Raw genomic sequence first — 21,498 nt, 5'->3', positions numbered from 1 at the left:
GTTACCAAAGAAGAGATCATGTTGCAACTGCAGATTCAGACTGAAATAGAAAAGTTGTATACCTCTGGTCTCCAGCTTCCTCCTATGGGATTATACATTTCTCAGAGATTTGTCTTTCTTGAAAGATTTCTCCACCCAGTTAGATGTTTTTAGAAGTTTTTAGGGCATAAGAAAAGGAGGACGTTAGACTGAGCAAGAATTTCAAGGGCTGAAACTGGATTTCTATAAAATACAGACCATCCAGTTGGAAAGAAAAAAGATTTTGATAAGACAAGATATATTATATCCTGATGTCATATTTTTTTCTGTTTCTTGTCAGAGAAAGCCTGAACAACATTTGGCACAGGTTTCTGTATCACCTCTACCCTCTGAGACAGTTAGATGGCAGAGCATTTTGAACATGTTAGCTGGACATCACTATGATAACTGTATCATCTTACTGCGTGTTTATTTGCTTTTCGGTCAAATACCTATAAAGGTGTCATGCAGACTGTTTGTCATAGCAAAATGGCTTGTGCGTCAAGTTTAGACGCAAAGGGTTGGAAAGCATTTGCAAGTTTGAATTGAGGGGGTTTATTACTATTTGTGTGTCATTAGTAAGGGTGACTAACTACTGCCTGGATCTTTCAGGAGAGAAAATATTCCCAAATGTTGCTGTGTGATGTCATAAAACTGATAAAACTCCTGCAGGAGGCTCTGGGAACCTGGCAATGTGTGCAAGAGAGTCCTGTGGATTATTGACAGTGATGACATTGTATTAATGATTAGCAAGACTGTTTTAGTGCCTGTGTGGAAAGAAACCCATTGTTTTGTTAGGAAAATGTTGTTAAGAATATGTATGATGTGGCACTTGAAAACAGAGGTGTAGTGCGTCTGTGTAACTATGGATACACACCCTCTCAATAAACACTTTCTAGAGAGTGAGCATTTCCAGCACGTGGAGAAATGCATCATAAACAGGAAAATTATTATCAGCTCCTATGAAGTGAGAACCGGGAGTCAGCAGTCTCATGCCAAGGAGTGTCATGCAGAATGCCAAATCCTTGTGCTACAAAGAGACAGCTCATGCTTCCTTGGTTTTTCATATCTAATGGACGCAGATCTTCAACTCCTGTAGAGCATAGCTAAGTGGAGTTGCTCTGAATGCATTAGCTGAGACTCCAATCTGTATATACTTACCTGTATTAAAGTTATCAGCAAGCAAAGAGGGAAAATGGAAAAAAAAAAAAAAAAAAAAAAAAAAAAAGCAGGAAGGAACAGAAAGAAAGAAAAAGATTAATCTGTAATACTTTTGAACACAGCAGTTAAAGCAAAAGGGAAAAAATAATTTTGGAGAGAGCAGCTTTTTCAAGTTGAATAATAAAAATGTCGAGGTAATAATCAAGACACTCCCGATATGTTCTGAAAATGTGCCAAACTGCTTGTCTTCCTAATAAGATCCCTGAATCTCTAAGCAGATGCTAATGGAGAAGAGAAAAAAAATCCATGTCATTATGAGAAAAAGTATTATCTATAGCAATGTCCTATTCAGAGACATGACTGACAGTGTAATTCACAGCAAAGCATCCATTCATTATAAACCTCACAGGTTTGGTTTCCTCTCATTTTCAGCCAGCATGGTTAAAACAACTAACAACTTCTAAATAAAACAAAATAAAATAAAACAAAATATGTAGTAGTACTAAGGCTTGAGGTTGTGTGAGAGAGGTTTCAGAAAAGAGTGTCACGTTCCTGTAGCATGCTGCAGTGCATCTTTGTTTTTACGATTTGTGACAGGGTAAGAAAAGCATTTTCTACTGCATTGAAAGCTCCCCAGTCTTTCTGATTTTATTCTGAAATATGACTAAATGAAATGTCATTGTCCACCGTTGGTCACAGTCTGGAACCAAAGAACTGGTATCGATATTTACTTAATCAAGTCACTTAACCTCCTGGCCTCCCAATAAAAATCAGGAAATAATATTGACCAAGCTTAAAAAGTTCTTTGAGATCTTCAAAGGAAGAGTGAGTTTGTAATTGTTTATATTTAAATGTACTGAAAGTTTGCCAAATCAGTGCAAGGATTAAAGAGTGAGACTTGAAATTAGTATTTTCAGCTTTTCATATGCCTTTGCACTAAAGCAGTGGTTAAGCTACTCTTGGAAGTTGGAATACCGTGCATTTCTATGTTTCATTGTAAACCTGACAGTGTATTTCACTACTTAAAACTCCCTGAAAATGAACAGTACTTTTTTTTTTTTTTTTGAGGTCGGGGTGGAGGGAATCATTTTCATATTACAAGCTGCTTCTGTTGCTTGTGAGGAAGTATTAGACATTCTGTCTCTGCTGTTAGTAACTGTAGCGTACAGTACTTCACTTGAAAAGGTAGCTTGTAATACGTAGGTAACAAAATGTTCTTTGGGGTAAAAAAAAAAAAGTCTGAATATACTTAGGATTTCAATCAATAGCGTTTAAGGAGGATTAGAGGAAACAGCTGGCTAAACAAATATTAGGTGTAGAGTGGATGCGGTGGTATAAATTAATAATGCAGTTCTTTATCTGCTCTATGAATGGGAGGTTTTGTGGAGATAAGATGACCTAAACACAGTCACTGTCTGCCACCTACTGGATATTGCGAATACTCTTTCCAGATAATTTTCTTCAATTCTGAACATCTGTAGCTAGTCCACGTGCAATTTAACTCGAAGTGGTTAGTTTTTTTTTTCGTTTTTACCATTAAAAACTGTCAGCTAATTTTTTTTATTTTTTAAAATATATTTTTAAGGGAGGTTCTTTCTACTTTTTTAAAATGCATATTAGATCTGCTAAAACACAGTTCAGCTTTTATTTAACGTAATTTGTCACTAATATCTGTTTACAAGGAGTTGTTAAATCATTCAGTAACAAATTAACACTTAGCCTGACATACTGAGCTGTTACTGAAGAAAGTAAATAGTTGTTTGTTTGTTTTTTTTCTTTTTTTTTTTCCCCACAAATATTGTGGCAGAAGAATCCATGTTTTGCAATAAGGATTTCAAACCTCTTTCCAAAAGTCCTTTAGCATGTAGGATGTGCTGTTGTTAAGCCCCCTTTTGTTTTGTCTCTGGATATTTTGTCAAGAATAGATATGGAAAAAGAAAATGTCAAATTATTTCTGATGGCTGATGAAAGGTTATAAACCCTCTTCATCTCCTTTTTCTGTGCATGTCATCTACCTCCACCTTCTTCAGACCTCTCAGACACTTATCTCTTGGACTATCCTTTCTCTTCATTAGAGAAAGGAAAGTTGGTTTGCAGTGCACTGCACTGTTTATTCAGTAGTAGGTGTTAAGGTGCTGTCAATTCTCATAGCTCTAAAGAATCCAATGAAACTACATGATTTTAAGCAGACATACATAGACCTGGATGTATTTTGTATCTGTTCATGCTATGTGACGAGCTTACCTGCTCCCTCCTTATATGCTTTTTTGAAACTTCACCATTATCACAGCTCCCACTGCAGTCATCTCCAAGGCACCTAAAACAGATCTATGGTTCTATTATTGAAGTGCCCCAATAGCTACATTACTGTAGACCTTAAAATAGTTGGCAAAATCAAGTTCCCTGTGCTTCGCTCCCCACTTATTCTCATCACTGTCTGAAGAGTAAATCAAATGAGAACACCGTGCTCAGCAGAACAAAGGATTTCCATGTTCTTCTCATTCATTTAGCTTTGAAAGTGCACTTTTGTTGTTGTTTGTTTCCTTTTAATTAGTACTACAGAGTGGAAATCTTGAACATGATCAATGGCTGTGAAAACAAACACTTAAAATACGCATTAAGAAATCTCAGAGCTATATTCTGTCTGAAGACTCCACTGACTACTTCAAAAACTTTTCTCAGGAGTTACACGAGATATTTCCTTAGGAGGTTGTTAGCATGATGCATGAGTTAATGGCTAAAGTGAGCAGGAGCTCTGCCTTTCCACTAGTCAGACAAAGCTTACAAATGAAAGGAAGGTAAAATTCCACAGCAGCAAAAAGGCTAGTTGATTTGATGCCATGTTTTTTAGGGTAGCTATCTTTTGTTTTAACTCTGCCTGACATGGTATGGTGAATCACAGGAGCTGCTGAGGGGAATCAAGCCCAAACGGCATTGCTGAGAGCCTTTGTAAAGCTGCAGAATCTCTCCCAGAACAAAGCTTTCCACTAGAGCCTCCAGCACACAGAATCACTGCCACTTCCCAGAGCAGGGCATATCAGATGTTATGGCAGAATATACATCATTAATTGTCTGGCATAACAGAAATGAAGTCATGACACCAGAAGAATGTGGCTGGATAGATGTCTCTTGCCTCAAAAAATGTCATCTTGGCATTTGTCTAGCACCAGAAGACCATTATCTTGAGACAGCTTTCCATTAATAAATTTTTCTAATTACTTTAAATGCTTACAGTCTACAAGGAACATATGGGCAATAGAGACAGGTTAGACACGAAATGTGTTTGACAGAAATCTAAGTAGCAGAAAACAAATACTTCAAAATATTCCTGAGGGAAAAGAAGGAAGAGTTACTTAGAGTAGTTCAAATTTGGCTTTAATCACTTTTGGTCTTTCACAAGTAGATGTTTTAAGCTTTTTGTTTGTTTGTTTGTTTGTTTTTGTTTTGTTGTTATGGTATATCATGTTAATTTAAACTGCTTATGTCATGGTAGTTAACATAAGGTACCATTTTTTTGGAGCCTGATCGTTGAAAATCAATGATGTTAAATGGCAAACTGCTGGTGATTTGTAGTATTTAGCATACGGACTATTATCCTCCATTGTTTTAAAACTGGTGATTCATTGTTCCACTAGTTAGTGGCTATCAGTGCTTGGCACTTGTGTTTTAGAAGATCATATACACAAGCCATAGTACAATACCACTTTGCTGTTAGATTCTGCCCTGCAAAACAATATATAAGCTACTTTACATTAGTAATTTACTGAAATCAGCAGAAACTGGCTCAGTGAATAAAACTATTCATGTATTTCCAGAATGGCATCCATAATTTCTCACACAGATGGTCAAAAAGCAGTATATAAAACCCTAACCTGAAAATGTATTTATCTTAGACATAACTCTCACACTGATGTCAGTAGAGTGTTTGTTTAAGTAAAATAGAGCACATTTAAAAAGAGTGGAGAAATCAAGACCTGCACCTGTGGCATCTTTGTATTAAGGAAGTGCAAGTTTAATATAGGAAAAGACTTTTCATTACTAAAATAACTTCCCAAACTCTCTATTTGGAACTGAATGACTGTTTATCTATTTATCTATTTAAGAAACTACATGCCACACCCAAAATATCTATGCAGGTTGTTTTTTTCCATAAACATATTTTCAAACAGAAGAAAAACTCAGCTCTGAATCATATACAAAAATACCGACTATACCAGGAAAAAACACATTGCAAGTTTTCCTATTTTGTAATACTGGTGAAAACATTATAATGTTGGTCCCAACCAAGAGATTTACAAGAAGTGTGTCAGAGAAAAAAAAAACTAAAGTTACAGGAGGTGCAGTAGTTGGTTCTTTTATTGAAATGGCGGTGATGTTTGTGTGTTGCAAATGCATCAGGCCATAATGGTGCTGCCACCTTCTGATACACACTGCTTATGGCCTGAGGTAATTTGCTCCCATTTTCCCACACCCAAGATGCAGTACATGCAGTAATGAAACTCCATGCTTTTAATTTCATGGATAATACAAACCAATGAATGTATTTTTTATTTTCAGCTAAAAAATTTTTCAGGATTTCCAGATGTCTGAAACAAAATGTCAAATTTTGCCAAGTTTTTGTAACTTGTTTCTTTAATAGCTTTGATTATATAGTTCTGAAATAAGTGTAGAAAGTAAGATTCAGCTTTTGCTAGCAAGTCAAACAGGCAGGCAGATTTTTGTTGTTGCTGTGGAGACCTTGCTTTATGTAGTTGATTTTATTTATTTTTATTTTTAATTAGAACACATTTTCAGTAGCTTACCTGGTTACTGAAATAAATGTTTTATTTGTGAAGTGATGTGTATTTATCTGGTAGTACATGTGGTTGGATGTCTGGTCACATGTATCATGTCATACTGCATTTGGGGGACTAAACGGTCATCTCTGTGAGCCAGGAACTGGTAGGACACTAAAGATGTTGATGTTTCAAACATTTTCCATATTTTGCCCAGCTAAAACTGTGACTAGAGAGTATGATAATCTGGCTATTATAATTGATAAACATAACCACAGAGAACTATGATTTTACTCTTAAATATTGAATAACATTCCTGATAAAGCATTGTAATATGGCTGCAGATCTATTTTCTGAAAAGTAGTTAAAAATGAAGAAAAAAAAAAAAAAAAGGACACAGAAGCCAACAGACTAGGTTTAGCTTTTGTTAAAGACTAGAAACACCTCTGAATGCCAGGGCAAGAATCAGCACATTCAGAGTCATTCACCAAGTGGCTAGTGCCCAGCGTGGCAGGGGTGATATGTCCCTTTATGCCCCACACATATGGGTGGATATAGTAGGAGATGGATAGAAACACTTGGATGCTGCAGGGCTTATGTGTCTTTCAACACAGTTCCTTTGAGCCTGTAAATCATGTGCCAGAGAAAAAACAGTTGTATTCCAGATGTGTGACATGCTGGTCCCATTCTAAAAATGTAACATATAAAAAGTAGAGAAGAACAAGCAGAAGCTGAATGTATGTACAAGAGCAAAAGGTGCAGTGCAAATAAAATAAATAAATAAATAAATCACACAACACTATGATGACTCCTGGGAAATCTAGCAGGAAAAAAAAATAATGTAATTTTATATCAAGAATCTCTCAGAGTAGATCAAAAGTATTGTAAAACATTTGTCAGTGTGCCTGGGTGGTTCTCCTTAATATCAGTGTCTGGTTGTTCAGACAATGAATGGGTTGTTGCATCTAGTTTCCAGACATTTCTTTCTATTAACCCCATGATCAGCTAAGACAAGCGTACAGCTATTAGATTTTTCAAAAATAATCTCCATATCTGACTGCATCTGTGTTTTAATTTATGTTTCACTCTGATCAAATCAGACAACAAGAAAAATTTTCAAGTCCAATAGGGCATTCCCCAGTAGGATGGGAGAACAATAGTGGCATGTATGACACCTACATGAGGAAGCTAGGAAGGTGTTGTCTTGATAGAACTTGTGTAGCATGTTTTCAAAACTGGTTAGGAAATCCATAGCTCAATGTAAAAGCAGAAGCACATCTAAAGTGGGATTTTGCCATAGCTAGTCAAATTTGGTACTCTTTTGTATTTTTGTTAGTAACTTGAACAATGGAATAGAAAAGATGCTTAAGTTTTTAGACAACATAAAACTGGGAGACCTTAATGTATTTTGGGAGCTATGCTTTGAAGTTATCATGTTCTTGCCAAACTGGAGAAAACAAAAACAAAAAACTTTTCAATAAATACTGTATGGTAAACTAAGACAGAAAGAAAACAATGTACAAGGCTCAGTAAAGCTTTAGGTCTCATTTGAGCTTGTTCATAGTGTCAAGCACGGTATTTTCAGAGCTGTAGAGACCAGCTAAAGAAAGTCCTAAGGTAAATAAAAATTACAAACATGATAGTTTAGGGGAAAAACAAACAAAAAAAACCTTGGAATAAATAACTAAAAATCTGCAACTACTGAAGCCTAGACTAAAGGTGAATACACTGAAGGAAAGCCTTCAGAAGTCTTCGAATCATAAGTAAGAGGTGCTGCATAGTCTGTTTTCTATGTCTATAGCACAGAAAAGTAATGGGTGCATATTGCAAGAAGTAAGGCCAGGGAAAGAGATCTCTGAAAGTAAAGATTAGAAAGCTCAGGCATAAGTTATCTGGGAACCCTGTGAAGCTGTTTCAGTTTTCAGTAGCAGGCTGGACAAAATGGATAGAAGGTTGAAGGAAGTGGCTTCCTGTTGTTCTCTGTTGGACAACTTCTCTACATATTGACTGAAAGACAGTTTTATTTGGGAGAAATATTTTTGAAAGTTATGTTTTGGTTCAGCATCTGAACTTGCAAAAGAATATTTAACAAAACTGAAAGAGGTTAACGAGTTTTGATAGTTTGTGGCTCATGAAGAGATCAATTTGTCCTTAAATATAGTGGAGACAAAAGAAGGTATTCTCAACAGTGCATATCACAGTACTTTGAGTATCAAGTTGATAGAAACTTTCAGATTTACTGTGTTTCAGGAACTGTCAAGCAGCAAAAAATATGCAAAGAATTATGAGATAAAGTCATTTGGATGGCACATAGTCAAGAAATAAAGGTTGCATATCAGAAAATTAAAGCTACCACATTTATGGAAAACACTGTAAATGTCAAGAGAAAGTATATATTTCCAGAGCAGAAGACAGATCCTGTCAAATCATGCTGTGAGGGCAACTTATTTTTGTCGCATCTGGTGATTGATGCAGATTCTATTACTTTGTCTGAGGAATGTTGGTTCAGGAATGCACCATTACTGAATTACTGCAATTCATTTGTTTGGACTTCAGCCTTCTCTTGATGTCATATTGGGAAAATACGACTTTATTTCTAGCTGATTATTAGTTTGAGCAAATCTATATTTATTTCTGTGACTCACAGTCTGCAGAATAGTCATCTCTGAAAACAACCTTCATTCTGCAGACAGTGATATTCATTGATTCATTTTTATTTATTTTTTATTACTCCAGAAACTGCCATTGAACTATGATTTACAGCTTTTATGCTTTTTTTATTATTATTATTATTTTTTATATCAGTGCCAACTGCCCAGTTTATATTGAGTTTCTCACATGAAAGTTAAATAGAATCTTACAGGTGCAGTGTTATAATGGGGCCAACATGTTGGAGGGCACCCTATCAAATATATCTAAAGAGAAGATTAGGGTCTCCAATGGACAATCTTAGGAATTCCTTTGACACCAGACAATTTAACATATTTCTTATATCAGGCTTGATTATGCCTTAAACAGTGACCCAATGTAATTAGAAATTGAGGATCAATAGACTTGGTTCAATAAATGTTGGCTTTTTGTCTTCTAAGCTGCCTTTGGCAATGGTCTTTTTGGCAATGGAGTCCCAGTCCCATTCCGTCTGCTTCAAGGGAATTTATAGTCTTTGTAGTCCACAGGAGAAGCAGAAGCAAGAATATGCTTCTTTTGCAGTTAAATTTTGGCAAATTCAGTTACTGTGCAATGTGCAAATAAGTATGAACAAAAGGACAAATTAAAGACTCTGTCAGTCAACACCTACAACTGAGGATGCACATCTTCTTTTTAGAAAGGGACACTGTCATACAGACTTGAAAAATAAATAAATTCAAATGCAGTTTTGGTTCTTTATGGGTCCATAAGCTCTTCCCAGACTTCAGTAAGGAAAATGTAGCACTAAGGAAATCTACATGGATTTACGTTCAGGAGAATTTAGTTCATATTTCCCTGTCATGGAAGCTTAAACATGGCATGTGCAATAGAAAGCACAGCATAAAATTCTGGCAAATCTCATAATATTTTCTGGGTTTGTTTTAATAGATCATCAGCTTTAAAGTAATCATATTAGGTAAGAGTCTTGATTTATACTAAGAAAACCTTCTTTGTCTTTTGTGCTTACAATGGAAAACTTGAATATATCAACTGCAGAAGTAAATTAGTGAGCCCTAACCACATGGTTCAGTCTAAGAATACTTTTTATCTCTTGGCTCAATAAGGTTGAAAGGGGCATTCATATCTCAGTAGTGCCCAATGACAGCAACAGGAGGCAATGAGCCCACAGTAACGTATAAGAAATTCTGTTTAAATGTAAGAAAGACTTTAAGATTAAATGAACACTGAAACAGGTTCAGGTTACCCAGAGAGGTTATGGTGTCTCCATCCTTGGAGAGATTGGACTGAGGTGTTAGACTGGACAGTTTCCATAGGCCCCAGCTATTCTGTGATTACATGATTTGCACTTTTACACTCAAACTCATATTTGCTTGTGTATCATGTGTACTTATGGTGTTGAAGAGATGAGAGACTTTAGCAAAAATGAGCTATGTGTTCCTTCATGGCTGTTTAGATATACAAAACCCCAAGATTAAAGGAGGACAAGATACTACAAAATGATGCCAAACTTCCACTCTAGCATCATTTTCAGGTGTTATTCAAGGAAAGAGGAAGGAAGGCAAACATAAAGAGAAAGAACAAGTAAAAGAATCCAAAAAAATGCAGTATTGCTTTTCCTCAAAGAATAGAGGGATGTGAAGAAGAAGCTATCCCCTTCTCAACATATTAGCTACTGCTGTCAAATGCTGAACAACCCTGGTTAGCTGAATCTAGAGAAGGAAGCAAAGAAAGGCAACATACAGAAAGCATGATGCTTATTTGCATTATGTTTCTCAGTTGACTCTTCAGTTTCCTATCATGCAGCCATTAATTGGTCTTGGATTTGACCTTTAATGCAATTCTCTAGCATTAAACTGATCAGCATCTCTAGATTGACTCAGGAAGCTATGGGTACTTCAAGGCTGATTCAGTGCTCAAAGAGCCTTTTGAAGTGTTATCTTTAATCTCAAAAATGACTTCAAATATATTCAAGTAGTGCATTGCTTGGATAGTGAGGAATGAACCAGCAGATTTGTCCATGATTCTGACCTTTACTTTCTTCCTCCTGAAATAAAATAACAGAAGAGGATAGCTGAAGGTTCACAGGCACAAAATAGACCATTTGGGATAAATTTGTGCCTGCTGTATCTTTCTAATATAGTTAATCATTTCACTCTTACAGGAATTATATTATGATTACTAGTCAGGCAAGTTTACTGAAAATCTGAAGACCAGCACCTTACTGCTTATAACTCCCTGCCACTGAGACTGGGAATTTCTCAGTGCTCAATGGAGTGCCCACAGAGGGTTTACAGGGAATCGTTATCTTAACTTCTTTCTGTGTAAGGGAGAACTGTGGGTGCTGCGCTAGCAGTGAGAATATGACACAGTATCACTTTCAGATTGGGGCATCTGAAAATAGATCTTAATTGTCATCTTTTAATTATTTATTAATTGCAATGGGCAAGAAAAAATTATTGGGTAGTTAAAACTTTTTACTGTAAAGATATTTTACTGCCGCTTGACAAACATAGTTTCATTTTCCGCTCATTTAAATTCCTTAGTGACCTTGAATAAATTGGGATCTTCTTAGCACTTCATTTCTCTGTCTATAAAAATGGGATGATAAAGCTTACCTTTTTCACAGGGATATTTTAAATTCATGTGGGTAACCTGATGAGTTTATCTGGTAGTGGTATAGAGCCACCTACAAAATGTGACTGTGCAACCAGTTCAGTCAAGCAAGGCATATTGCTGCATCAGGCTCAGTGCTGTATGATTTCTTCTTTTGACAGTATCACAGAAAGTATATACATGTCTTCATGCAAGCCAGCCTAATCCTGGCCATCACCAGTGGTTTAGGGTGGGACTGCAATGAAGGCACAGCAGAGAAAGTGCATGGAGAGTACATAACATCATGAATTGTTGCTCAGTTGATATCACACAGTTGGCTTTATATTAAATTCATGATTCCAAAGAGGTTTATGAGCCTTTGTGCAACACTGAATGATAGCAAGCTACTGACTGAGCCCAAAGCAGCAATTTCTCTAGAAGCTGGAATAGTTCTCAGCACTGATACTGCTTGGGGCTACCATCTTCTCCAGTTCAGCAGATAGCTATTATTCCAAATAAAGAAGAGATAGCTGCATATTAAAGACTACAAGAAAGTAAGGACATGCAAATGGGAATGTAGGTACAGAAAATAATTTAGACAGCCAGGCAGCAGGGGAAATTACACAATTAAAAAAAAAAAAAAAAAAAAAAGTCATCCTCTTTGTTTTGTTTCTAGACATTTTGCTTTGCTTCTAGGAAAAAAAACAAAACAAAACAAAACAAAAACAAACAAACAACAAAAAAAACTGAACTAAACAGAGATATGGGTAGAGAAAAAAGAAAAAAAATAAAATAACCAAACTCAACCAACCAACCAAACCAAACAAAACCAAACAAAACAAAACAAAAACAAACAAACAAACAAACAAAAAAAGCAACTGAACAACAACAACAAAATTCATCCAGCTAGTCTCCTACTCTCCATTGTATATGATGATCTTATGGGTCTTTTTAAATGATTATATGATTCCATGTAAATCTATACACATTTTAGTGATCAAAGTTAAAACTGTAAAAATATATATAGTAGTAAGAATTATGTGCTGCCAAATATGGACATTTGTGCAGGTCTTCCAATGCAAGGGAACCCCCATTATTCACCTTAAGATAAATTGTCTTCATTTTGCAAAGATATAAACATCGACACAAAGTAGAATGCAACTAAAAATCTAGTAAAAGTGCTTTGAGCAATGAGATTATTGTTCCATGTAAAGAAGGCAAAAAGGGCACTTCTGGCTCATACTTTGTTGAAACTAGCCATGCAACTTTCCATTGCTTACTTTTCCAAAGGTTAATACAGTGTCCTGAAAAATGTTAAATAATTACAGTAAAGATTGCATATGCTAATGTCTTCTGGCTCATTGACTCACAGACCAATAATATTCCTTTTTACTTTATGAATTCATCCTCCCTTTAAAGTATATATATCTTCTGGAATGATTAATTTGTAAATTCATAGACAGAATGGGGAGAACATTTTTCTGTTCCTTACTGCATATTCAAAGCAGGTAAAATCATTCAATTTGCTGGCCATAAACATCATCTGTCATGTCAGTGTCTTGTATTCAGTACTAGCACCTTAGGTTAGATGATATATTGCTATTGTCCTAACAGTTTTATTCTTGCAAGTGGTGAAGGAAGGATTGAGTTACCAGAGCACATGATCTTCTCTGTTAAATTGTCAAAGAGTGGCTAATTGTGGCTGCAGCCCAGAAAGCTACCCGTACCCTGGGCTGCATCAACAGCAGCGTGGGCAGTGGGGCAAGGGTGGGGATTGTTACCCTCTGCTCTGCTCTCATGAGACCCCAACTGGAGTCTGCATTTAGCTCTGGGGTCCCTAGCAAAGGAAGGTCAGAGGCCTGTTAGAGAAAGTCCAGAGTAAGGCCATGAGGATGATCAGAGGACTGGAGCACCTCTCTTTGAGAAGACAGGCTGAGGGAGTTGGAGTCTTTCAGCTTGGAGAAGAGAAGGCTCCGGGGAAACCTTATAGGGTCCTTCCAGTGCCTAAAGGGGTGTGCGGAAAAGCTGGGGAAGGACTCTTTGTCAGGGAGTGTAGGGAATAATAAGGGGGAATGGCTTCAAAATAAAAGAAGGGAGAGTTACATTAGATGTCAGGAGGATATTCTTCACTCAGAGTGTGGTGAGTCCCAGGCCCAGGCTGCCCAGAGGAGCTGTGGCTGCCCCATCCCTGGCAGTGCCCAAGGCCAGGCTGGATGGGGCTGGGGGCAGCCTGGGCTGCTGGGAGGCATCCCATGGCAGGGCACTGGAACTAGGTGGTCTTTAAGATCCCTTCCAACCCAAACCATTCTGTGATTGTATGATTCTATGATTTTAAACTGAGTATTTAATGGGCCAGAAGATGTCAGGGATTCCATACAATTTAAGTTATATGTGATAACATATTATACCAGGTTGTTGGGTTTTAGCATCTGTGGGAGGACATTTATGACCTTGGGGTTTCAGGAAAGCCAAGATGGACTGTCCCCACTGTGGGCAGATATAATGCATACCCTATCAGATTCAGGCAGGAACCATCGAGATGCTTAGCACAAGCTCATATTATAAAGGTTTTATTCACAGCTATGAAAGTAATACTTATGTCTTACAAATCTCTTTTCATTGCTACATCTTAAATGGCATTACAGAGATGGCAAGCAGCATTAACTCATTTTGCAAAAGTGGAGAGGAAGTTTAAATGATTTTTGTATTTTTTTTATTTTTAAATAAAAACTTATGTTCTGGAACACAGCAGTTTTGAAGGAAAGGGGAATCATATAGCTTTTTCTTGGCTGTACATCTCCAGTGTGCAGAGAACCCTGAATACTTCAATACATACAGATGGCAACAAACTCCCTTTATAGCATCTGTGCAATGACTGCATCCTGTATACTGCTTAGAGATACTGTACAGAGCCACTGTGAGACAACGTAACAGACCAGCAAGGATTGCTTTGCCAGAAAACAGTTTCAGGTCATCCTACCACCTTAGCCAACTTGCACTGCTGAAAATGTTTACTGAATTTGTATTATATCACTGCAGTAAGCTGAGGATGACTTGTGAAACCAATAACCTTTGCTTCACTGACCAATAAGTAGAGGCAATTTTGCTTAACTATTCCTCCTGCATGCTAAAAACCAAACAATATCTTTCTTTGACAATATCCACTGCTCTGTTTTGCCAGCCCCCAAAAGTTAGATCCCTTTTGCTTTTTTTCTGATGGCCAGCAAAATGGAATCTGTGCCTATATATATACTACTGCCTTTTTCTTCGTACATGTCAAATATTGAAAATTAGCAGTCTCAAATACTTTGATACAAGTTAGCAAGATTTACTTTAGGTTGCTTTTTATTGATGGTAATTTAGGGGTGATTTTTTAGTTTTTTTTGTTTGTTTGTTTGTTACTTTTTTTTCCCCCTCCAGGTAGTAGTGTTGTTCTATATGTTTTAGAACACCCAGAGGAACCCAGAGGATCTATTTCTAAATATTCTAAGCAATTATATATAATTAGATTTTCTTCTCTATTTTCATACCAAGTAAACACAAGAAAGGAGAGTGCTTAAGATGGAGGTGAGCATGCAGGTGGAAGCACACTGGAAAATGGTTATGAGATTGCATTAGGAGAAATAAAGGTTTTGAGGAAAGGTAAAAAAAAAATTACTTTGGATAAAATCACAATTGGCAGACAAAGTGGAGGTGCTTAACAGCAAACAGTGTACAGAGGGAGCACAAGGAGGCTGGATATTAAGTTTATGGATTTTCTCATGGGATTTACTGTTGCTTATGCCATGGTACAACAAGAAACTGCACTGTATTTGTCATTGAACAGAAAGTGTAAGGCGTTTCACTGCAGATACATCTTTTGTTTCCTGCCTGAAGAACATTATTTATAGCTTTTCTCATGAAATTTTATTGAAAGGTAAAGAAATAGTAAATAAATGATAGAAGTGATGAAGAATTATAAAGAAAGAAATCAGCTAAAGTCCAAACATTGTTTCTGAATTCAGGGCACACAATTAGAGTCTATGTTGTAGTCAAGGTGCTATTTATAGCTTGTACATTCAAAGTTTACACTAGAAATGAGTTTATAATGGAAAGTATGCTGGTTTATGAGTGTGCCAGTGTCATTTTTCCAACAAAATCTAATTTGAGACATTTAAACAGAGGTGTTTGCAATACAGGACTGGTGTTGAAGGCTTTTTTTTTCTTTTATTATAACCAATTTAAAATCCTTAATAAAATATGTGTGCCAGTCCTTTTATAGTAAAAATTAAGGGAATTTCTCAGCTCTTAAATAGCATCTGGCTTTACAGCCTTTGATGTCCCAGTTGTGAAATAAAGGTCACCCACATACTCATGTAGTAACTGTAAGAAACGGTGCACAACCACAGCAGACTTGAAGTTCTTTTTCTGTAGTCCTTCCTGCAGCTGAAGTCTAAGCTATACAGCCTGCTCTGCTGACTGTAGCATCGATGCATTGAGAGCTGCATTACAGCTGAAGAAGAGCTTAGGTGTTCCCTTGTAAAGCCTAGCTATAACTGAAGTCCCAAGCAGATGCTCAGCCAAAAAACATTCTTTGCCTGTCCCCCAGCTCCTCACCCACACTCCTGGTGCTAGGAAAAACTTTTGTTACTGCAGTTGCTCTCCCCTTCCCACAGAAGATAAAGTATCGCATTTCTTAAATCGTTTTTCCCTGCAGCACAACTGAGACACTGTGACTCCTTGAGAGTAAAAATGCCTCTGGCATCTGCTGGCAGGAATTGTTCCATCCTGGCAGCACAGAGATCAGAGCTGAATGCCACGAGTTCATCTGTAAGTGCAAAGAAAATGGCCTTTGCTCTACGTTTATACAAAACAGACCCATGCCTACACCTCAAAAGATGTCCTGTAAATTTCAGATGAAAATAAGAGTGTTCAAAGCAATCGATTAGTGCCATGATACAGGTGCAAAATTTTTCTTCATTAAATGTAGGCTTTATATGTATGCTTTTATGTCTATGTCAGATTTAATTAGAGCAATGACCTGATTTCTTAGAAATAGATTTCTACTGTCTACAGCATTTCCAGTGAAGCTAGGTCATTAAAAAGCTCATTTATTTTATTTATGCTTTTTCAGAAAAAAATCATGATGATACTCATGGAAGTATTTTTTCTTGGAGTATACATTCCTCAAATTGACCAACAAACAAGATGATTTTTTAAGATTATTATAATGTGTCAGCCAAACAAACCATACTTTTTTTTTTTTTTATTTTTAATTTGCTAATTTCAGTGAAATTTCTTTACTATTATTTGCTGTAATACTAGATATGTCCCCTAATATGATAAACTCTCCTCATCTTGGAATAACCTATTTTAGAAGCAAATTAACCATTATACAAGCATAAAGGGGGGCAGGGGTGGAAGTTGCATTTGGGACCTCTCAAGTCCATCTACTGAGTTTCTGATTCCAGTGAGCAGCAAATTAACAATAGTATATGTGGCTAGGGCATAGTAACTGTAAGTTTTTTTGTTTGTTTGTTTGTTTGTTTGTTTTTTGTTTTTTTTTTTTTTCAGAGTAGGCAACTAGAGAGAGGATGACAGAACTCTTGCATGCTGGTTTATCTTACCAGCTTTTATTCATGCAGTCATGTCAGACAACATATACCTTGTTCTCTCAAAGCAAATGCAATGGCCAGAGTTTGTGTCTGTGTACAAGTGTACGTACGATGGGGGACCTAGGATGGGATTCACCTTTTATACTGTTCTGGAAGGCCTCCTGCTCCCAACAGCAGCAGCCGGAGGTAGCTCCAATGGATGGAGTAGGGGCAAGCTGCTGGGCTGGCTGAGGTGTGCAAACCATGGGCTATCTGCAGGGCTGCCAAGGAAAGAGGAGACCAGGCCTGCAGCTGCTTGTGTGGTGTGTACCACTGATGCAGTTGCACAAGTGAGAGAAACCTCTGCTCTCATCACAGAGTTTACTTTGCTCACCAAGCTGCCACCAGTAATGCTTTTTTTTTTTTTTTTTTTTTTTTTTTCCTGAGCATGCCTATGTTGGGACTGACCTGTCAGCACAGTTCTGCCTATCTATCTAAACCAACAAACCTTTTCTAGTGTAGATTAAATTTAATTAGGGATTAGCACAGCTCCCAGTCTCTTGTTTGGCAGCCCTCAGGCTGGGAGGTGGGGCTCTGCTAGGGTTAGTTTGTTTATAGAGGTCTTCACACGGATAGGTTTGGGTGTTTGGGGCTTTTTTTACCCCCTGCTGCATGGCTCTTTAAAATCCTTCCCTAGCCAAACAGCCTCACGAATGGTGTTTATGCTGTCAGATCTGGCATTTGGATGTAAGTGAGTCTGTGCATTTGGCCTCTGAGAAGGAAGTGGAAGGGAGCTGACCCCACAAGGCTGCTGGTAAGTGAGAGACCCTGGAGCACTGTCCCATGCCCTGTGAGCTTGGCAGTTTTTGAAGCTTAGGAAGTTTGTACAAGTCGCCAAGTTGAAAGCTGGATCAAGCAGCAGCCAATATCTCAGTTAGGATATTTCATAGTTCACTTATATTTCACAATATAAAAGCTGGTGCAGGCCTCACTTGGAGCACTGTGTGCAGCTGTGGGCTCCCAACCTACAACGGGTGTTCAGGCCCCTGGAAGCACGCAGAGGAGGGCAGCAAGCCCAGCCCAAGGGCTGGACGGCCGTGCTGTGAGGAGAGGCTGAGGACACTGGGGCTGCCCAGCCTGGAGAAGAGGAGGCCCAGAGGCGGCCTCAGGGCTCCCGGCAGCTCCCTGAGGAGGGAAGCGCAGAGGCAGGTGCCGGCCCCTGCTCCCTGGGAGCTGCTGGAGGGGCACACGGGAATGGCACAGAGCTGCGCCGGGGAGGGCCTGGCTGGGCATCGGGAAGCCTTTCTTTACCCTGAGGGTGGCCAGACACTGCAACAGGCTTCCTAGTGAGGTGCTGGGTGACCCGAGCCTGTTCAAGAGGTGTTTGGACAATGCCCTCAGTACCGTGCTTTGACTTCTGGTTAGCCTTGAAGTGGTCAGGCAGTTGGACTGGGTGATCTCTGAAGGTCCCTTCCAACTGAACTATTCTACTCTACTCTACTCTACTCTACTCTACTCTACTCTACTCTACTCTACTCTACTCTACTCTACTCTACTCTACTCTACTCTACTCTACTCTCATTTAATGTCCAAGTTGAAAATCACAGTCCTAACTTGTGAAAGCAGTAAGGAAATCATAGACCTTGCTGACACTTGGCACAGGTCTTACCTGGTCTGATAAATGCTTCAGACAGATGATGTTAATTGTGGTGTGCCAAAACCTTGCAAGTATTCTGTAGTACAGACTGGAGTGTCAGAGAAGATACGAGCACTGACTTTCCAGGGCAGAGCTATGTAGGTCCTCCTGCTTCCTCTTCTTCCCTGTGGGGCAAGGAAGGTAATGAAAATAGCCCATCATTCCTTTTCCTCCTAGCAGCACTTAAGGGCAGGGAGTCTTCACTCAGACAACAGTGCAGAGAAGCTCTTTCGGCTGGTGATGTGTGGTTTCCATTGCTTTTCAGTTTTTCACCCCAGGCTACCATTTCAGCACCTGCATCTGCAGTGAGTAGAGCTTACTGTGGAAATCTTCCTGTTGTTCTGGCAAGCAATCTTTCTCTGTGTTCTCTGGGAAAGTTACCTGGTGTGAAAATAATAGTGGAGTAACTGAAAAACAAAAAGAGCATGAGGAGGGCTGTATTGTGTTGAGGCAAAAGTTAGGCTTGCCCAGTGTCCAGAATTCACCTGCAGCAATTGCTTAGGTAAATAATGTATATTAAAAATATGTATATATTATAATAATTTTAAAAAATGTAGGAATAATGTACTTCTCTGGCTCACTGTTCCAACATCTTAAATTGTACATGTATGAGATCTCAGTAAGAGATCCCTATCTGTACCATATCACTGTTCCTGGGCTTCCCTCCACCCCTCATGGTGTGACAAACCCACATCTTAAGCTTGAAGGTGAGAATGTGGATTGGGTAACAGTGGCTGGAGGGCATTCAAAGCCCCTGTAAGTGCTATTTGAGAGCTGGAAATTATGGCTGTGAAGTTGAAACAGCCTGCATAATCCTGAGGATATTAAAGCGCAAATGAAAGCCTTGCATTTGTTCTGGATGACTGTAGCAATGCTGATCCTTATAATTCACTTGGTTGAGTGGCATTTGCAAAATGCATGAGTCCTATCTGTTTGCCGTTTATTTAAACTGGATATCCTATTTATGTATCTTCGAAACCTCATTCATTTTCAGCCTACTGGTATTGCAGGTATTCTTATTATTGACTAAGCAAGGGTATTGCTTTGTCTTGCATAATACAAATCAATACACTTGCTTTGTTAACTGAGTTTTCCTATTCAGAGATTGTCTAGAAAACCTGTAACTGGGTCTTTACTATTTTTCTCCTTTCCTGAAACCTACACAGGTTTAATTTACCTGAAGAACTGACCAAAAGCCAGCATATATTGCCGGCACAGAAAATGAATGTCAAAAGCATGCAATTAACAATGGCATTGATTTTTCAAGATCTCTTCTGTTGTATGTTATACTCCAACGAATTAAAACACAGCCTTAGGCTTTTTTTTTTTTTTTTTTTTTTTTTCTCTCAGTTTCTGTCTCTGTGCAAACTAAATTTAATTCTGTGCTGTCTGTAGTTTTCCACACATTCTTAGTATATTCTTTTATGGTTACTTTGTACTGCAGGCAGTAGGTATTTCCTGGATAGGTTCTTCAGTCACATCTTTCTGCATCTGAATGTATCTGAAACTAAAATATGATGTACTTTTGTTCTTGTAATAGATATGCAAAACTGCATGCTCTGCAAGCTGTTTTGCTTACACAACTTAAGAGAGTTTTATTTACCAGGATATGTTCTGCATTGTGATTCCATCAAACAGTTGCAAATTATTCAGTTAATCTTAATGCTATATTTTACACTTTCTGAAATTTGCTTGAACCATTATACTGGCTCCTCATGAAAATGTTAAATGAGGATAGTTTGTTTTGAGGAGCTCCTCTTTGGTTGTTTGTTTTTTGGTTGTTTGTTTTTCCCAATTATGTCCTTGATTTACAAATAGGTATTGAAGTTCTCTATTTTCTCAGCTTAATATCCTGTGTCACTTTACTGAGTGGCCCAGAGCGGAAATGGATCTGGCATTCTCCTTTATTTTTACATCATTGTAGCTCTCAAAATCATCACAACTAAAATGCATTGTGGGCAGGCTGCACTGCCCCCCCCCCCCCCCCCCCCACCTCTGGAACAGAACTGTCATCTTCGCGTTTTGCACATAATCATCACAGCAGACACAGCCAAGCCTTCCATGTGACCGAGCACTGCAAAAGTGCCAGCCACATCTGTCTCCATTTCCTCTGCAGATATTTAATGATCTGTGTCAGGGACAACAGCATCGGTATGTAAGGCACAGAGTCTACTTGGGAAATAACTGGAGCCAGATACCAAGCCTGACCATTAAAAGCTGTTCGGGGAAATCTTTCATAAGAAGGACCAAGGGTGGGAAGGGTGCTTTGCTGCCAGTGCCGAGTATTACTGAGAGCGTGCTTGCAGTTGAATGTGGAGTGATAGGAAGCCTTCCCTGAGTATATTGGATCATGTCTGTAATAGCAAGAGAAGAGTTTGGACCTGCTATAAAAGGAAAGGAAAAAAATCTGCTTTAAGTAGGATTATTAACATACTTCAATTGAGGCCTTTGACAAAAAACAGGACTACAAGAATGAAGGGAATGCCCTGTTCCATAACCCAGTCCTCTTCTGCCCAAGTTCCCCATCATCCCTGGCAGTTTTTCATAGAGTAAGCCAGTTCCACCTTTAAACTAACTGTGCTTCCTGCCTCCCCCCTAAAATATCTTTAGGAAGACTGTGACAGTTCTTTATAGTTTAAAATTATTTAATTTCCAGTCTAAACTTATTTATGGCCCTGCTTGTACTGTTCCTAAATTTTAGCTGAAATAATGTTCTTTTTCTTCTCTGGCATTTACCCTGTGATATATTTATAGACGGCAATTATATCTTTGCTCAGCTGTGCTTTGCCAGGCCAACAAAGACAAGCTCTTTTAGTCTCCTTTATAAGATTTTCCTTTCCTCCAATCACCCCAATAAACCCTTGTCTGCCTGTGTCCCATTTTAATTGACTACATCTTGATCACAGAGGGCTGGCAGTGTGGGCAGTGTGTCTGAAGGTGTTGTCAGTGCTTTGGAGCTGGAGAGGAGATTGCCAGGGCGATGGTGATGCAGAGCAGTCACTCCTGCCCTGTGGTGCTCTCTGGCCACTCCATT

The 21,498-nt window shown here is 38.3% G+C and overlaps 1 protein-coding gene across 8 annotated transcripts in view; it reads left to right on the top strand.

Moving 5' to 3' along the window:
* HAPLN1 (hyaluronan and proteoglycan link protein 1) overlaps positions 1-21,498 on the top strand; it is a 62,237-nt gene that overhangs the window by 693 nt on the left and 40,046 nt on the right. The window lies entirely within an intron of this gene.

The sequence above is a fragment of the Anas acuta genome, chromosome Z (genome assembly GCF_963932015.1).
Source record: "Anas acuta chromosome Z, bAnaAcu1.1, whole genome shotgun sequence".
NCBI lineage: Eukaryota > Metazoa > Chordata > Aves > Anseriformes > Anatidae > Anas > Anas acuta.
This window is presented reverse-complemented; position numbering and strand designations above follow the sequence as displayed.